Below are 20759 nucleotides of genomic sequence, written 5' to 3' on the forward strand. Positions count from 1 at the left end.
GTGGGGTTGCAGACATGTCACCTCAGGCCACGCCCCCTTCCTTCACCACTGTGCAAACATGCCCTGTGGCGCATTTTAAGTTGAGGAATTAATTCTCTTTCAATACTGACGGTCCCTGAGGGCCAAATAGCCCAACAGGTATCTCCAGTATGCACCGGGGAGCTGCGTTGCAGACAGGTGTTCAGTGGCCACACCCCTTTTTACACCTCTCTGCAACGCAGCTCTGTGGCGCTTACTGGATGTACCTAGTGGGCTAGTTGGACTCTAGGGACCCTCAGGATTGAAGGGGAATAATTTCCCCAACTTAAAACGCGCCACAGGGCATGTTTGCACAGTGGTGAAGGGAGGGGATGGTGTAGGAAAGTGGCTCTATATATACTGGACTGAAGTAAAATCAGTCGAACTACGAATTCCGATTTACTCACCTGTTATCAAGAGAGACCTCAGTGCTGCATCTTGAGCCCAGTACTGATCCTGAAAAGTAATTCTAACTGTACTTACCAGTAACTTGAATTTCCATCCATAGGCTAACATTGATTTGTTTCACTTGCAAATTCTTATAAGGGACCGATTCCGATCCGGGTCGGAAGGGCACGAACGCGATCCGGCCAGAAAAACTACGCGCCGTACGTGTGTTTTCCACCCAACTCGTTCAGCTGTACGAGCGAGCAAGTACGATGCGAGCTACATGAAATTCACCGACCGACTCGTTTCCGGGTCCGAACCACTCCATACGTCTCGGTCGTTAGCTAACTGTGGCGTGCAATTGATGCGATTCACGACCGAGCCAGTACGATGCACGCGTCGGGCAGCCTGTGCGAGCCAGAGTGTCCGGCTCGCAAATCGTCCGGGTGGTTGCTTTTGGGGGTCCGCTTCAGACCCCCTATCACCCGCAGCCCTACGACTCGGACACAGGGGGAGACTCATGGGTCTCCCCAACACAGGCATGTATGGTGCGGATGGCACTGACGTGTACTCACTGTAGGGGGCGCACTTGTCTGCGACGAACCCATTCAGTCAGTGGGAGCCCATGTACGCGTCATACGACCGGCTCCCATTGACTTCTATGGGAGTCCGACCGAACCGAGTCCGACAGCATACGACTGCATCGTACTCGCTCCGTCGGACTGCAGGACTCCGGCTCGGTCGGAAAACACTCCGGATACGGCTCGGTCACAGTGCTTTCCGACCCGGATCGGAAACGGCCCCTAAGTGTGGTGTTTTGGAACTTTAAATTATTCCTCTAAAATCAGCCGAACTACAAATTCCGATTTACTCACCTGTTATCAGGTGAGACATCAGTGCTGCATCTTTGAGCTGAGTACTGATCCTGAAAAGTAATTCTAACCGTACTTACCAGCAACTTGAATTTCCTGCCATAGGCTAATATTGACTGGTTTCACTTCGAAATTCTTCTAAGTGTGGAGTTTTGGAACATTAAAATATTCACCTAAAATCATCTGAACAACGAATTCCGATGTACTCACCTGTTATCAGGAGAGAACCCAGCGCTGCATCTTTTAGCCAAGCACTGACCCTGAAAAGTAATTCTAACCGTACTTGCCAGTAACTTGTATTTCCTTCCATAGGAATCCATTGTCTGGTTTTCACCAGAAAAGTTTCTAAGTGTCGATTTTCACAAACTACAAATATTCCTTAAAAATCGCCTGTATGATTTAAACGCATTCTTTCAACTGATTACAGGAGATGCACCAGTGCTGGATCCAGAATCCACCACTGAGTAAGAAAAAGTAACGATAACACTACTTACCTGCTAATTGAATTTCCTCCCATAGGATAACATTGGTGATTCTATGTGAAAAAGTTTCAACTTTTAAAATACAATAATATTCCTTAAAAATCACTACTGTTACCAAAACGCTTTTACTCAACTGTTTACAGGAGATGTCCCAGGACTGAATCTAGGATGCAGTCCTGTGGTTAGAAAAGTAATCCATAAAGTAACTAATTGCATTTAACTAGAAATTCCCATTGAGCTCAATGTTGCATTGGGTTTGATATTGTGTTGCCCATTGCAACAACTGTAACTACTGTACTTAAAAGTCTATTGCCTATTTGCAAAGTATTTAAACTAAAGTAATTCATTCTGAGAAAGTATATTTTGTAATGTAATGTATAATGTAATTATAATGCAATTTAAAAAATAAAATATCTAAAAATAAATAGTTTAAAAAAATGTAGTAAATCCGTATCAAAAAAATAAATATAACAATTAATACATTTAAAAATTGTCATTTACAAAACCTTTGAAATTCACTGAAAAAACCATAGGTTTCAAACATGTTATAGTTAGGAATTCGTTTTTAAAAATCATTTGAAATTCAGTGACAAAACCATAGGTTTCAGGCACGTTATAGTTCGAAATTAGCATTTAAAAAAACCTTCGAAATTCACTGAAAAAAACATAGGTTTCAGGGGCGTTATAGTTAGCTGGACATTTCACTCGTACAAAACCATTGAAATTCCCCCGTTATAGTTAGTTCAGCTAACTATAACTCGAGCGCCCGCAATGCACTGCTGATGACGTCACATATTACATTACTCATGACATGGTCAGTAACATCACTCATGACATCACTGATGACATCTCAAATCACATCACTGATGACATCACTGATGACATCATCCAGTGAATGTGTGTCTTTCTGAAAATTAAATATATTTATATATGTATATCTCAAGGTCGATGGAAGAATGAATGGGTATATAAGTGTCTAAATGGATGATTTGTTTTTGAAAAATTGATTGTGTAACTGACTGATTAAGTGTATCGTAGTGAATACATGGCTTAGTGAGTAATGTTTAAATATGTAAATATCTGTATCAGTCTCTCACTTTGTGTATAAGTGGCTGCATGGGTTGGTGAGTAGCTACATGGGTGTCTATATAGGTTATTAGTTGGTTTTTTGAGTATCAGTCTGAGTGTCTGCATGGTTCGGTGGGGGGTATTACGTAGTGCATAGGTGCATGAATGAGTGACTCTCTGGTTGTATGTGTTGAAGACAGCATGTGTGCAGGACTGTATGGGTGGATGAGTGTGTGTATGGGTGTGTTAGTGAGTGAATGACTGTCTCAATAGTGTCTTTATGAGTAACTACATATGTTTTAAACTAGTATATGTGACTATTGGTGTATATAAGTGATATATGTGAGAGTGAGAGATTGAAAGAGTTCCTGTATGAATAAGTATGTGTTTCTATAAGTGATTGTTTAAAAGACTAAGTATGTGTACGTTTCCGTAGAAGTAAGTGTGGTGGTGTGTGTATAACTATATATGCAAGTAAATGTATGTTTGATTCTTTATTAGCATGAGTGACTGTGTGTGAGTAACTCTATGGATGAGTGGCATTGTGTAACAGGATGTATAGGTGTATGAGTACATATGATGAGTGAGTACATGTATGAGTGACTGTATAGGACTGTTGGTGAATGAGTGGATTTGTATGTGGATCTTAGAATTACTGAAGAGGTTGTTGTTACTGGTATTGGTATGTCCATTGTTTTGAAAATTTTAGTCTCTATTTTTGAATGTGTGTATCAAAGGTTATATTAGGGTGAGAGGAGGTCTGCCACTCTATCACAAGGATGATGTCATCAGTGATGTCATCAGTGATGTCATTTGAGATGTCATCAGTGATGTCATGAGTGATGTCACTGACCATGTCATGAGTGATGTAATCTGTGACGTCATCAGCAGTGCATTGCGGGCGCGCGAGTTATAGTTAGCTGAAGTAACTATAACGGGGGAATTTCAATGGTTTTGTACAAGTGAAAAGTCCAGCTAACTATAACACCCCTGAAACCTATGGTTTTGTCAGTGAATTTCTGAGGTTTTTTAAATGCTAATTCCTAACTATAACGTGCCTGAAACCTATGGTTTTTTCTGTGAATTTCAAAGGTTTTTTAAATGCTAATTTCTAACTATGCCTACAGAGATAGGACATGTGAAGAAAGAAGAAAAAATGCACAGAAAGAAAAAAAAGAAGTGCAGAAAGAAGCAACAGAAGTCTTCAAAGACGAAGAAAAGTGCAGGAAGAAGGATAACGTCCAGAAAGAACAAAAAGAAGAGCAGAAAGAATCCTTGTTGCAAAATCATCCTGTACCCTCAACTTTTTCAGACGGATACTGGTGGTAACTGAGTCTGACTAACCAGTCCTAGAGCCAGTGCTATGTTAAAAGACACTTAGAATACAGTGAAAACACCTACATACACTAGGGAACATTATGCGTTTGGGTCCCCTTGTGATTAGCATGACCTCCTCTGTAAGCCCCTAATATATAATAGGGCAGGGGGATTAAAACTACCTCTTAAAACCGGCCACAGGGCGTTTTTGCACACGTTAACTCAGGCCCCGTCCACTCCCTTCACCACTGTGTAAATACGCCCTGTGTCCGTTTTTAGTTGGGAGATTAAGTTCATTTGAATCCTGAGGGTCCCTAGGGTCCAACTAGCCCACTAGGTACCTCCAGTAAGTGCCACAGAGCTGCGTTGCAGAGAGGTGTAAAAAGTGGCACGGCCTGGACCACCTCTCTGCAATGCACTCAGTGGCGCTTACTGGAAGCACTTGGTGGGCTAGTTAGCCCCCAGGGGCCCTCAGTATTGAAGGGAAATTATATCCCCAATTTAAAACGTGCCATAGTGCGTGTTTGCACACGTCACCTCAGGCCCCGTCCCCTCCCTTCACCACTGTGTAAACGCGCCCTGTGGCTGTTCTAAGTTGAGAGATTAAGTCCCCTTGAATCCTAAGGGTCCCTAGGGTCAAACTAGACCACTAGGTACCTCCAGTAAGCACCACAGAGCTGCGTTGCAGAGAGGTGTAAAAAGGGGCTTGGCCTCAGAACACCTGTCTGCAGCGCAGCTCCCTGGCGCATACTGGAGATGCCTGTTGGGCTAGTTGGCCCTCAGGGACCCTCAGTATTGAAGAGGAATTAATTCCCCAACTTACAACTCGCCAGGGGGCGCGTTTGCAGAGTGCTGCAAGGAGGGGGCGTGGCCTCCGGCACGATGCCAGTCTTTTATTTATTTTAATTTTTTAAGAAGGGGGGCTGTGTGGTTCCCCTTCTTATTCTAATTTATTGTCCCTGATGATCCCATCCCCCAGGGCCTGTCTCCTAATTATATTTTTTTTGACCCCAATCCCCAGGGCCGGCCACTGTTTTTTATTATTTTTGAAAAAAATATATTTATAGACACACCTAGGACATGCTGGACAAACCGTACGTACCTATCACCATGACGATTTCCGTGATATTCATTAAAAGGCGACTATGCATACAATGAATCCACGTGGAATGTATTTACACCACTAGTGAAGCTCTAACATGTCTGATGCCCTACCGTGCCTAATCCCGGTAGACACCCTTGTCGTTTATTTATACAAACATGGGTAGCTATTGACGGGCACATTTAATACACATGCACACCAAGCCATTCAAAGGGGATTCGACAAAAATTCTACCAAAACTATGCAAGAAACCCCCCTCACGGTTAATAAAACACACATCCACTGCCGGATGTGTAATACTTTTTATTTTAATCTCTGGAAAGGGGACGAACATCACTTGAGAGTCACAGCGCGCTCCTGGCAGAGCCCAATGCTGTGTTACACCCACCATTGCCTGCTGAGTGCCACACACCTCTGTGTTGTATTCCACTAGCTAGTGCATATGCTATGACACTCTCTAGCCCATGTGCACTGTAACACCACCCCGTGAATATGTCATGCCACACTTGTCTTCGCACGGGTTATATTGCCCCATCTAACGTGCCTTCCTCGATGCCTATGTTATAACGCACAGTGCTATGCCATACATATTACAATCTGGGATCCATATCTTTGTCACAGTGCATATGCAACATTACACTCCCCAGCACATATTTTATATTACAACTTTAGAGACTAGTTAGGTTACACAACACTGCCCTGTGCATATTACACTCCAAGGCGCATATCGCATAGCACGCGCTAGTGCCTGTGCTATCTCGCGCTCTCCAATGAATCTGTCATTGCGCACAATGTATTGCATATTATATTTCACGCCTGGTTCATCTTATATCACACTTTTTGGTGCATAGTTCATACCATACACTATATCTAGTTTTCATTTTCAATCGTGCTCTCAGGACAATGTTCTATATAACACTGTATTCACCTACCCTTTTCACGGGCATTACATTTTGCGATAGGGGGTGGAGGGTCAGGGGGTGTTTCTGCCAAGTGAGCCCGGAGTCACAGTCACAAATGTCCTCTTCTTCCTGAATAAAAGTGAGATTATGCTGCATACTTGTTCATATTTTAAGTAGTTCGCACAGACACACGTTTTAAAAACAATAAAGTTCCTAATACCCGCCTTCTCTGAACAGTTAGCTTGCTGCCCCATCCCCCTCCTCCCTATCCTCTGTTGTGTGAATCCATGGACTAGCCTCCTCCCTCCTGCCATGCATGGTCTGATGTGCTGCCACTGCCCTCAATTTAGTATGATGTACCAGTCCACTCCTCCTGCCCTCCATTGCCCAATTCTATGCCCCATCATTGACCTCCTGCTTAAACTCTGTGCTTAGCTTGCTGCCCCTATTCTCCTTCCCCCTGCCCTCCGATGTCTTTGTGCATGCCCCTGCTCCATCCTTTTTGCCCACCACGTTCCATGGACCTGCCACTCCTATCTACTCTGAGTGTTCTGTTGAGCTGCCACTCCCCTCCCACCTGCCTAGCATTGTCAGATGACTGTAACCTGTCCCTGCCACCTCCACCCTGCCTGTCCACATGCCATGCCCCTATCCTCTTCCTCCTGTCCTACATGGTCCATTGTACTGCCGCACCCTTCTGCCCTCCCTGGTCTGTTGTGCTGCAACTGCTCCTCCTGCCTGCCCCGTGCGGTCTGTTGTGAGGCCCCTTCCCCTGAACTTTCTTGTCTGTACACAGGTCCTGACCCTCCCTTCTATCCTCCATCGTCCTTTGTGCATGCCCTTGCACCCTCCTTCTTGCCCATCATAGCCATTGTGCTGCCACTAACCCTCCCACTTGCCATGCATGGTCTTCTGTGCTGCCATGGCCCCTCCCACCTTCCCTGTGTGGTCAGTTAGCTGCCCCTGACCCCCTCCCACCTTCCCTCCATGGTCTGTGTGTATGCCATCACAGTCTCACTGTTGCTCTTCATGATGTGTCTTGCTTCTGGTGCCCATCCTGCCTGACCTCCATGGCTATCTTGCTGCTCCTGCCCTGCCCCCTTGCCCCCAGCCCTCTGTTTACATGTGCAGACCCCTACTCCCTCCCTCCTGGCTTGTCTGTTCCATTGTAATGCCCCTGATCCGTCCTTCCTGTCCTTTATGGTCTGTTATGCTGCACCTTTCTCTCCTGTCTGTCCATTATGGTCAGCTAGCTACCATTGCCTCTTGCCCCTCTGTTTTCTGTTGTCCATGTGCATGGTCCTGTCCCCTCCCTCTTGCTTTCTATGGATTGTTGTGCTGCACTCCCGTCCCGCATGCCCTGTGTGGTGTATTGTGCTGCTGCAAACCCTGATGCCTGCCCTGCAGGGTCAGTTTGGTGCACCTCTCCATGTCCCTCCTGTCCTCTGTTATCCAAGTCCATGTCCCTACCCCAATTCCTCCTGCCTACCATGATTCAATGTACCATACCTGCGAACATTATGAACTTGGTAAGAGGGAGATTTTGAAAAAAAACTGGGGTATTGATTTTCCCCTTTGAGTTACATTGAAAAAGAGGTGATTGTAGACAGGAGACAGATCAAATAAAGCCCATTTGAGCTTAAAAACATTGGACGTTTCCTGGCTGAATCGGGTCTGTTGGCATGTATGGTTGTACTACCATTGCCTCTTCCTTCTGCCCAAAATGGTCTATTACATTGCCACAGCCTCTCTTGCATGTCCTGTATTGTTGGTTTGTTGCCCCTGCCCCCCTTTCCACTGCCCTCCATAGTCTGTTGTGCTGCCACGGCCCTCCCTTCCTGCTCAGTGTGGTTAAATTGTTGCCTTTGCACCCTCCTACCTGCCTTCAATTTTCAGAGTCCATGCCCCTGGCCTCTGCCTCTCAACAGTATCCCAATGAACAACTAGATTGCTAACATTCTATATTTATTACAAAAGTGTGGAACGCCTGACGTCATCTTGATGTAATCAAAACTGTAATACCTAGAGCATTTCCTTTAGAAATTACATATATGAGAGGGTCTTATTGGCATCAAAATTATGGTTAGTGCTCTAAAAGACTAAAATAAGGACATATTTTCTGAGTTTTCAAATAGCGACAAAGCACTTTTAAATTATTTGTTATTTTTATGTTTTTTTATCCATTTGACCACTTGTTTAAATGTTGCACTTAGGGGAGAGGATGTGGTGTTACTTCCAGAACTGCAGACTTTGCAACTGGGGAACCAGGTTGGAGTTTCTGCTTCAGCTCGACATTCTGTGATTCTGGTCAAATCACTTAGTCTCCCCATGTCTACAACCAAAATGAATTTGTTCTTGTGTGATGTAACCAATGCTCATGTAAAGCACTCCAATACCTGACAAGTCTGCACTATATAACACTGCAAAAACACAAAATAATAAGTGTTTTGCACACTTCTGTCATTGGGCTATATTTGGGCTACATCTGGGTGATTTTGGGCTACATTTGGGCTCTTTTGTCTCCGGTGGCCATCTTGGGAGATTTATTTGTTATGAAGTTTCCTAATTTCCTCATGTACTGCAGTCTCCTCAGTAGGAAATGCTTTCAGTTTTTTACTTTGATTCCATCATGAAGGTATTCAGATATGTCACACATTTGCCATAAATTCTGAATGTTAGCACTCTAGTTGCTCATTAGATCACTGTAGTAAAACTACTGTTCACCATGGAAGTCTGCTCCTGGTATTAAAATTGCATGTTTCAGTCTGCATGTCAGAATTTTTTAATGAAATAGAAGAGGATTTGAGAAGTCACTCAAAATGTGCCCTAATTTTTCTTTCTGCAGCACTAATCCTACTTTTTATGGAAAAATGAACCCCCTCATTTTGTTCCTTTTTAAATTAAATGTTTTACGAGTTACCACTTTAATCCAAGCAAGATGGCTTCAGGTGTGCCATTCGTTTATCATAAGTAGGACTGTTAGCGCTCTAGTTGTTCTTTGGAACACTCTGGGAAGCTGCAGTAGAACACAAAGGAATCAACTGACAGTCTCTGCCCTTGTTGGATGTACATGTTTTACTGAGAATGTCAGACTTCATTCTCACATGACTGAGAAAGATAATGTGAATTTACAGAAAATAAGCTCTCAGTTTAGCTTATAGATCACCTTCTAAACCTCTGTGGGAAAAGCATAAGAAAATATTTTTCTCTCAATCATGATATCCCAGCAGAAGGCTTTTTCACATGGTGAAATCACCTTAGAACATACCACAATTCCTAAAATGAGTATGGTACCATCAACAAATGATTTATAATGTAACTAAAGTCTTAAAACCTTCTATTAACTGCAATGCTTTTTAATGAGGTGCTATCATGTATATTGGTCCCAAGATGGCTGCCAACACTTCTTGGATGAAGTGCTGACAGCCAATCAGATCTCAGGATGAGATGTGTGGTTAGGCTCCGCCCACATATATATATGATTTTCCTTTTGATTTTCTCAGGAACTACTGAACAGATTGACACCAGACCTGCAAAAGGCACTTCCCTGACCTGAGGACTACCTCTCTGCCAAATTTCAAGTAATTCTGTTCAGCCGTTCGGGCTGTATTTCCGACTAAAGGTCCTATGGAAAAATGCATGGGGAAAACGTGTTTTGGGACCCCCCTTTTTTCTCGGCCCCCGCTTGACGAATCACCCCGAGACTTTCAGGGTAGGAGCTGAACAGAGCGCCCCATTAGTTTTAAAAATTTCACGAGGATTCGTCAACCGGCGCCAAAGTTATTCAAAATAGAATTTTCAGATTTCCTATGGAAACTCGGTCCTAACTATAACTATCTACTGGATAATATATTTATATATATGTTTCCAAGAGTCTCAGCGCTCTAGAAGTGCACTCCACAAAGAAATGTTCATCCGAACCTTTTATTTCAAGAAGCGGTTTAAACAGCCCAATCATTTAGTTTCCCTGACGCGTTTCAGTGCACACCTGCACCTTATTGATAGGGTTACGGCAAGATGGAAAAAGCGCAATGGATTACCACATAAATAGGCTTTTGAGCATGTGTTCTCCAATGAACTGCATGCTGGGAGCGGTAGTCCCAATTCCTCCCCATTGATGGGGTCCGTTTTTCCACCACTACTTCATCTGCCAATATTACAATATTTATATTCAATGCCCTCCAGTGGGCTGCAGGTCCGTGAAACCGCTTCTTTAATTTCAGGATTTCCTCGTGCTGGAACAAGCTGTGACAATACACAGCCACACAGACCTTCATCTAATCTAATCGGCGGTGCAACCTCTCACAGCTGGAGCTGCAGTGTACAACATGTTCCCAAGAGTCTCCGCGCTCTCTCTATATATATATATATATATATATTTGCAGCGGTATTCCTTACGGAAGGATTTCACATGCACTCACGGGTGGATAATTAAGTTGCTCTTGTTTTATTTAGCAGCAATATTACCGGCAATTTTCACATTTTTTGTCACATATAATGATAAGATAAAAAAACACACCAAAAAATGTACCACAATAACCAGAATGCCAGGCGCTAGTAAACCAGGAAGTGATGCAATGTAAACTTGTCTTGAAATATGGGCGTTAACACTAGCACTGGTTATCCATGACAAAGGTCTGAGTAGAGACTGAAACGCGTAGGGTTTTTGCCGGTAATATTGCTGCTAAATAAAACGAGAGCAACTTAATTATCCACCCGTGAGTGCGTGTGAAATCTTTCCGTAAGGAATACCGCTGCAAATGTAATTACGGCTGGGCTCGGCCGTGTTCACAGCGCACCATCGTAGAGCGCCGACTGCCGAGAAAAGTGAGCCGCCTGGAGGAGATTGTAAGCGAATCGGCAACTGTGAACGCCGGTTGGATTTCGGCAACAGGAGAAGGTCGCACGGACGCCGAAAGGAAGGGGACGCCAAAGCCGTAGCCGGAGGGTGGCAGCAGTAGCAAGAACTAGCCGAGTAGGTGAGTGCACAAGCATTGAACTTGAAAATCTATTGTTTGCTGTTTAAAGTAACCTATACAAAAAACGGTTGATCTCCCACAACATCGTATCACTGGATCTGTAACTTGAGAGGCATGAAGTCACGTGCCCCAGACTGCTTCTGAATAGAGTATGAACAGTAGATTTACGATCTAGGGAGACGGGTGAATCAAAGTATAATTGGGTCACGAAATTAAGAGCAAGCAATGGCAACGCCGGCAGGCACAATCATGGAAAAAAGGGAAGCTAAGAGAAACGAGATAATCGATAGTTTTTTTGAAGAACAAGAGGGAGGAAATGCAGCTAATGGAATACAATCCACCCCACGCAACATTGATGTTAAGAGCAAACTACGAATGTGGGAAAAACTATCGAAAAAGGAATTAAATGAATGGTGGGAAGTTACGGCTTTGAAAAAATATTTGGAAGTCAAAAGGTTGCACAGAGGACTACGTATAAGCCTAATTATATCCTGAAATCATCTATGGGCTTAATGGAGATATTAATTAAACACATTGCAATAGCATTAGAGAAAACAACGGCACAGTTAAAAGAATTGGAAAAAGAATTTGAAAAAATTGAACTAAATACAGAAATGATGAAATTTAAACAGGAGTTGGAACATTACATAGAAAAACATGAATCATCAGTACAACTACGAAAACAAACGAAATTTCAAAGGGATAAAGAAGACTACCAAGAAGGAAGCATTTTCACCTATGCCAGAAAGTATGATCTTTTAAAACAACAAGACAAACTTAACATAGCAATCTATGCATCAGACAGTCTATCGTCCTTAACGTCAAATGAAACAAGTGAAAATGAATCAGAGCGAAAAGGTGCACGCCCCAAATGTGATTTTTTTAGGGGAAATGCGGTTGGCCCTGCAACAGCGAAATTGGGAAAAGAACATGGGGGCACCACCAGGGGCAAATAGAGGCAGAGGAAGAGGACGGGTGCGTTCAAAACCAAACCCACAAGAAGAGGAAAACGTACAAGCAGAATCCAAAAGAACAGGAACATGGACGCGGAGCATGAAACAAAGGAACTTGAAGAACTAGAACAAACACAAGAATTGGAAATAATCAATCTATCAAAAAGGATAATGACAGAAACTGAAATCCAAGTCCTCAAACGTGGCCTATCATTCTGCTCCACAAATGAAATGAATATAGCACAAACAAGAATAGACGTTTATAAATATGTCCGCAAATTGAAACTGCCAATTACGAAAGGGGGACACCTGGGAACAATAGAGGCAGGTGTGATAGGGGTAAGTCAGTCAAATTAAACCAGAAAAAACACCTACCTGCCTCATATAGTAATGGGCCTAGCACAACGGTCCCTGGATAAGGAAATCACTAACTGGAGCTGAATTGACAAAATATTTACAACATTATTGGATAGGAAAATAAATTTCTTTTTATTTTATTTTTTATATATATATATACAACGTTTTCAAACTGATTTCTTTATATATAAAACCACAAGACAACATGGAATAATGAAAAACGACATAAGATAATGAAAGAAGAAAGATATACAACATACTGGTTATACACAATATTCTTCAATGTCCCACACATCAATAAATTCATACATACATACATTCATTCCATCAGCAATCACACTATCATGTAACGGTTCAGATGGTACAATTTCCAGATGAGATTATATAGGTGGTTTACTCGTATATATTGTCCAGTTGGGAAATAAGGATAATATAGAGTAGGATATGCCGAAAGATCAAACGCAAACGCGCGTTTCGGTGTCAGGCCCAGAACAGGGCCCCACCTTCATCAGGGCAAAAACCGGTGGAAAGAGGGGGACAAGAACCAAACCTAGAATTAATCAAAAACACATGTAAAACAATAAATACAGATATAGTTTATGTAACATCATTTATGTTTTAAGTCTGTCAAAAAGATCAGCTCCAGAAGTGTATCCACACGAAAATCAATAAACATAATTTTTTTATATAAAGTCCCCGTAGGTACCAGAGACGTGCATGAATTAGAGAAGCCTCCAAAGTAATAATAATCGAGACAGTATACCATACCCGTGTTCAGAATAAAGGACAGAGAGGAGAAGAATCCAAAAGGTTACGCATGCATACATAGATGGAATCCCGTATATATACCACCAGTGTTCAGAATTAATAAACAAGAGAGTTTATAGTGTAGAAACGGGGCTGCATGAATCTGAATCTGATTCATAATACATACTTAAAGCTCAGTCCAGGGCGATATAGATTTATGTATGCATCTTCGCTGGGTAAATATTCAGAAACTCAACGGCCCGCTTGTTCAATCTGAGGAGAATTAATCGAGGGAGAATCTATTTAAGTATCAAAACAAGTTTATGTTCCCCAAAACCCAGAGAGGAGGTCAACATTCGGTAGAAAGGGACCTACCCAAACAGCGGGTTATAACATGAAGAATTCTGTAGGATGTTGAACCCACAAAAGTGAGATAGGGTTAGAAACCAATAGCGATGTTTATAAAGGGTTGCTCAAGATGGCGCAACTGGTTCTGTAAAATGAAAAGGCCATATTAAAAGAGCAGATATAGTTTCGCATAAACAGGTTCCCAACGTGAAGTTTATCTCAGGGAACAAGTAAGTATTTCTAACGTACCTATGGTTCTCAGCAAAGCGGGCGGTTAAAGCAATCTAAGTTCCACATATGAACAGATAATTCAAGTGAGGTGGCCCACGGCGAGCGACATTCGTCAGGATAGCCGTTCTCGTATTTCAATGCATCGGATATTTTCTACACCAGGAAAGAAAAAGGAAATAATAAAGATGAGAAGCAGTTTTTATATATAAGGAAAAAGTGTCGCTAGACGGCAGCGGCATTCAAAAAGGTGATCATGACCCATTATAGAATAATATAGGACCGCAACCAGTGAAGTCAGTCATAAATACCACCAAACTTCTTGGGTCGGATAACGCAGTAGGAGTAGCGCCAGAACACAGGGGAGGTTAGTCAGCATACAGGTGCGGTCTCCAAGAAAGAGAGTCACTTCGCCCTCAGTCTATACCCGTGAGCACTAAAGTACCTACTGACACGCACGCTAAAGCCAGGGGGGAGTGGAGGTTTTTTTTTTTAGATATTGTCGCACACAGCGATATGAATCTTACCTACCTATAGAGGTTCCTCGATATGGTGGCAACCGGTCGTGGGTCAGCGGAGCACCAAACTCGTCCTGGGTAGATTCCCCAGCGGGTCCCGCCCTCTTTAAGGATCAAACGTTCTCAGTCAGTCCAATCAAGGGACGCGTATTCCGTCGCCTATGGAGATGAAGGACAGACTAAAGCTTCAATGGGCGAGGGAGTTCGAAACAAAGTGGCGGCCATCTTAGAACAGTGTATATAGCTTATTGGGGGTGAACAGAAAAACATATGAAGGAGAATACCGGGTCACAAATAAGCGTGCTCACATATATTTTGGCCCGAATATACAGACCGCAGAGATCAAATAAAAATAGTCGCAAAAAAGATAAAAAAGATAAAAGAGATAGAGAGGAAAAAAAAGGGGGGGAAAAACACTTATAGATGGCCTAGACTCATTTAGGTTAGAGATAACCTGAAGATACCAATCAAGGAAAAAAAGATGCGAAGTGAGCAGCAGATTAGTTAATCGCATTTTCCCATGGGCAGATCTCATTTAAGCCGTGGTGAACAGAGTCCAAATAGAAGATCCAAAAGGTCTCTCTCTTCTTCCTGATAAGACTGGGGTCTCTACCAGGGAAGGTACGGATCTTTTCTAGAATTGACCACTTCAGATCCGTTTCGAGGTGGTTTTTATCGAGCCAGTGACTTACCAGTGGGGCAGAGACTTTTTTGATGCGAATGTTGGACTTGTGTTCGCCTATTCTGAGTCTACATTCCCGTCCTGTCTCTCCAATGTATATGAGGTCACACGGACATGTGATGATATAGATCACATTGGAAGTACGACAGTTAGTCATCTCCTGCAGGGTGACGGAGCGGTTCTTAAAATTGATGGTTTTACCAACAATCGCATTAGGGCATGCCTGACATGTACTACAATGGTGGTTCCCCTTGATGGGTTCAAGGCTCAAGATGGCAGTTTGGGCGAGTGCCGTTTTCTCCACAATTTTCCCTCTGACTAGAAAGTTTTTAAGATTCTTATTCCGTCTAAAGGCAAAAAGGGGTTTCGGAATTTTGTTTTCATCATTGCCAATGTTTAAGAGATACCACAATGAGTTGATGGTCTGTCTTACCTTGTGGTTAATGTTGGAATGTTTTGTAACATAGACCAACTTATCCACAGGGTTAATCTCCTTGGTTTTGAACATGAACTCTCTGTTGAATATCTTGCTCTTTTAAAGGAGTTTTTAATCAGCTTGTGCGGGTAGCCCCAGTTTAGCAGTTTTTCCTTTAGGATGTCAGCCTGAATCAAGAAATCTTTGATGTCAGAGCAGTTTCTCTGGAGACGGAGAAATTGACTGAAGGGAATGCTATCTCTTTGGCATCTGGGATGGTAACTGCCATATTGCAACAAAGTATTTCTGGCAGTAGGTTTGGTATATAGAGAAACAAACAGTTTTTTTTGGTTGTGTTCAATCCATACATCCAGAAATTCTACTTTGAGGTTGCTAGAGTGGGCAGTAAATTTCAAATTGATGTCAGCTGCATTCAGCCAAGAGACAAATTCATCTAGAGATTTTTGGTCCCCAATCCAGATGAAAAAGATGTCATCTATGAATCGAGACCAAGCTCGCACATTTTCATAAAAAGGAGCCATTTCGTTGTATATATTCATCTGTTCAAAATGTCCCATATAGAGACAGGCTATGCTGGGGGCACATGATGCCTCCATACTGACGCCCTGTATCTGATGAAAGTAGTTGTTGTTAAATTCAAAATAGTTTTCACTTAGGACAATCCTTAAGCATCCAATAATAAATGGGGCATTGGTCATTTCTGTTTCTAAAGACAGGCTCTCTTGAAGGACTGACAACGCTCCTTCCTGGGGAATATTCGTATATAGAGATTCCAGGTCCAGGGTGACCAGGAGCTCCTTCTCAGGATCATCAGGCATACTCTCAATCTTGGAGATGAAATGGCCTGTATCTTTCACATAGGAATCAAGTTTGCTCACCATAGGTTTCAAAAAACAATCAATGTATTTGGAGAGCGGTTCAGTGGCCGAACCAATGGTGGAGACTATGGGTCTCAGTGGCGGGTCCAAGATGTTTTAATGTGTTTTGGGTACCCCGTATATAATGGGCATGCGGGTGAAGCTAGGTGTCAAAAATTCAGCTTCCTTGGTACAGATGAAGTCCGCTTCCACCGCCGCTTCAACCATAGCTAAGATGCGTTGTTTAAGGTTGGGTTCAGGGCTCCTCATGATGCGTTTGTAGTGTCTAGTAGATGACAAAAGGGTATTTATTTTCTCAATATAGGTAGGGGTATTGAAAATAACAATACCCCCTCCCTTATGACAGGGTTTGATGGTAAATTGTTTGTTTTCTTTTAAAGCTTTCAAAGCTCTATTCTCAACCGGTGACAGATTACTCGCAGGTTTGGGGATAAATTTGATGGTTTTAGCAATTTTCAATAGAACCGCTTTCTCAAAAATGCCCACCTCCGATCTGACAAGATCAAGGCTGGGGGTAAAGTCAGAAGGGGGTCTGAGTCCAGAGAGATTATCTATAATTTCAGGGGATGGTCTATTAAGAAAAACATTTTTTTAACCTGATTTTCCTGAAAAAGGAATAGAGGTCTTTCATGAATTCAAACTTATTGAAAAAGGTGGTGGGCATGAAGGACAGGCCCCTAGCCAAGAGGTTTACTGATTCAGGGTCAACATTAGAGGTGGATAAGTTAAACACAGGTATATTTATTGTGTTTTCCAGTATTGATTGTGTCTGGTTTGTATATACATTTGGGGTTGACCCTGACCCTGATGGAAGTTCCTCATACGAGGTGTTCTGGTTCTGGGGCGATAGTTCCCTCTGCGGTTGCCTAAAAAATGATCAGGCATGACCGGTCTGTCAAATGGTTTGTGCCGCGCTTGGTAGTTCGGGTTATAGTTCGTCTCATAGTCAGTAGGACATTCTCCGTCCGAATCCGTGGTATCAGAGAACGTAGTGATCTTTTTATTCCCTCATCTTGCAGTGCCATTACTGGGCCCATTGCCCTCCGGCATGTTGTAAAAGTTCGATATAAGATAGGGATATGTCTGTTCCTGGGAAAACATCCCAATATCTTTTCTAAGTTTTTCAGTTTTCCTTTTCAGGAGATAGGCGGAGAAAAAGTCTAGTTCTTGGGCGATTTCTTCCAATTTTTTTATTCCCATTTCAACGGAATTGTCTTTTTTGAGTTTTTCTTCTAACTCTTCTATTTCTTTATTAAGGACGGCTAAGACTTCTCTGGCAGTCTCGATGATTAACATCATCCAATCCCTTGAGCATCTGTTTGATATTAAAGCCCATTTCTCAAGGAATTGTCTGATTTCAACAAACAAGCCAGGGATGTTTCGGACCCGTAATCCAAATGGCATAGTTCCGACCTTCAAGTACTCGAGCATGAAATTGGCGTGGGCTTCGGTACGTTTAGATTTTTTCTTTAAATTAAGAAGTTTGGTCCACTCTCCTTCAAGCCCTTTAGATAGGGAGAACTGTTTATCGCTGCCTGCCGCTAAGCCTATCATTCGTGCAAAGTCCTCATCAGAGAACCCAAAAGTTCTAATACTCTCCATGTTAAAGAGGAACCGGAGGAACCACAGTCAGAAATGATACAGAAAATAGGTATCTTTCGTACTAAGATGGCAACTGACACAAACCGTTTGAGAAATGCAGCAATTATAGTATCTAGGAAAAACATATGAATGTTACACCCGCAATATATGTCCCCGTGTTATATCACATATAAAGAGAATAGGTTGAAAGAAAGATCCAAGAATAACGGAGAGATCAGAGAGACTCAGAGAATAGAAATACCAATGGAGGTTCTCACATGCATATAGCTCATAAAAATCACGACCCCCACAGCACCCAGGCTGTGAAGAAACAACCAATTACGAAAGGGGGACCCCTGGGAACAATAGAGGCAGGTGTGATAGGGGTAAGTCAGTCAAATTAAACCAGAAAAAACACCTGCCTGCCTTATATAGTAATGGGCCTAGCACAACGGTCCCTGGATAAGGAAATCACTAACTGGAGCTGAATTGACAAAATATTTACAACATTATTGGATAGGAAAATAATTTTTTTATTTTATTTTTTATATATATACAACGTTTTCAAACTGATTTCTTTATATATAAAACCACAAGACAACATGGAATAATGAAAAACGACATAAGATAATAAAAGAAGAAAGATATACAACATACTGGTTATACACAATATTCTTCAATGTCCCACACATCAATAAATTCATACATACATTCATTCCATCAGCAATCACACTATCATGTAACGGTTCAGATGGTACAATTTCCAGATGAGATTATATAGGTGGTTTACTCGTATATATTGTCCAGTTGGGAAATAAGGATAATATAGAGTAGGATATGCCGAAAGATCAAACGCCAACGCGCGTTTCGGTGTCAGGTCCAGAACAGGGCCCCACCTTCATCAGGGCGAAAACCGGTAGATAGTGGGGGACAAGAACCAAACCTAGGATTAATCAAAAACACATGTAAAACAATAAATACAGATATAGTTTATGTAACCTCATTTATGTTTTAAGTCTGTCAAAAAGATCAGTTCCAGAAGTGTATCCACACGAAAATCAATAAACATAATTTTTTTATATAAAGGCCCCGTAGGTACCAGAGACGTGCATGAATTAGAGAAGCCTCCAAAGTAATAATAATCGAGACAGTATACCATACCCGTGTTCAGAATAAAGGACAGAGAGGAGAAGAATCCAAAGGTTACGCATGCATACATAGATGGAATCCCGTATATATACCACCAGTGTTCAGAATTAATAAACAAGAGAGTTTATAGTGTAGAAACGGGGCTGCATGAATCTGAATCTGATTCATAATACATACTTAAAGCTCAGTCCAGGGCGATATAGATTTATGTATGCATCTTCGCTGGGTAAATATTCAGAAACTCAACGGCCCGCTTGTTCAATCTGAGGAGAATTAATCGAGGGAGAATCCATTTATGTATCAAAACAAGTTTATGTTCCCCAAAACCCAGAGAGGAGGTCAACATTCGGTAGAAAGGGACCTATCCAAACAGCGGGTTATAACATGAAGAATTCTGTAGGATGTTGACCCCACAAAAGTGAGATAGGGTTAGAAACCAATAGCGATGTTTATAAAGGGTTGCTCAAGATGGCGCAACTGGTTCTGTAAAATGAAAAGGCCAAATTAAAAGAGCAGATATAGTTTCGCATAAACAGGTTCCCAATGTGAAGTTTATCTCAGGGAACAAGTAAGTATTTCTAACGTACCTATGGTTCTCAGCAAAGCGGGCGGTTAAAGCAATCTAAGTTCCACATATGAACAGATAATTCAAGTGAGGTGGCCCACGGCGAGCGACATTCGTCAGGATAGCCGTTCTCGTATTTCAATGCATCGGATATTTTCTACACCAGGAAAGAAAAAGGAAATAATAAAGATGAGAAGCAGTTTTTATATATAAGGAAAAAGTGTCGCTAGACGGCAGCGGCATTCAAAAAGGTGATCATGACCCATTATAGAATAATATAGGACCGCAACCAGTGAAGTCAGTCATAAATACCACCAAACTTCTTGGGTCGGATAACGCAGTAGGAGTAGCGCCAGAACGCAGGGGAGGTTAGTCAGCATACAGGTGCGGTCTCCAAGAAAGAAAATCACTTCGCCCTCAGTCTATACCCGTGAGCACTAAAGTACCTACTGACACGCACGCTAAAGCCAGGGGGGAGTGGAGGTTTTTTTTTTTTAGATATTGTCGCACACAGCGATATGAATCTTACCTACCTATAGAGGTTCCTCGATATGGTGGCAACCGGTCGTGGGTCAGCGGAGCACCAAACTCGTCCTGGGTAGATTCCCCAGCGGGTCCCGCCCTCTTTAAGGATCAAACAATCTCAGTCAGTCCAATCAAGGGGCGCGTATTCCGTCGCCTATGGAGATGAAGGACAGACTAAAGCTTCAATGTGCGAGGGAGTTTGAAACAAAGTGGCGGCCATCTTAGAACAGTGTATATAGCTTATTGGGGGTGAACAGAAAAACATATGAAGGAGAATACCGGGTCACAAATAAGCGTGCTCACATATATTTTGGCCCGAATATACAGACCGCAGAGATCAAATAAAAATAGTCGCAAAAAAGATAAAAAAGATAAAAGAGATAGAGAGGAAAAAAAAGGGGGGGAAAAAACACTTATAGATGGCCTAGACTCATTTAGGTTAGAGATAACCTGAAGATACCAATCAAGGAAAAAAAGATGCGAAGTGAGCAGCAGATTAGTTAATCGCATTTTCCCATGGGCAGATCTCATTTAAGCCGTGGTGAACAGAGTCCAAATAGAAGATCCAAAAGGTCTCTCTCTTCTTCCTGATAAGACTGGGGTCTCTACCAGGGAAGGTACGGATCTTTTCTAGAATTGACCACTTCAGATCCGTTTCGAGGTGG

Source organism: Triturus cristatus, chromosome 5_1, assembly GCF_964204655.1.
Source record: "Triturus cristatus chromosome 5_1, aTriCri1.1, whole genome shotgun sequence".
NCBI lineage: Eukaryota > Metazoa > Chordata > Amphibia > Caudata > Salamandridae > Triturus > Triturus cristatus.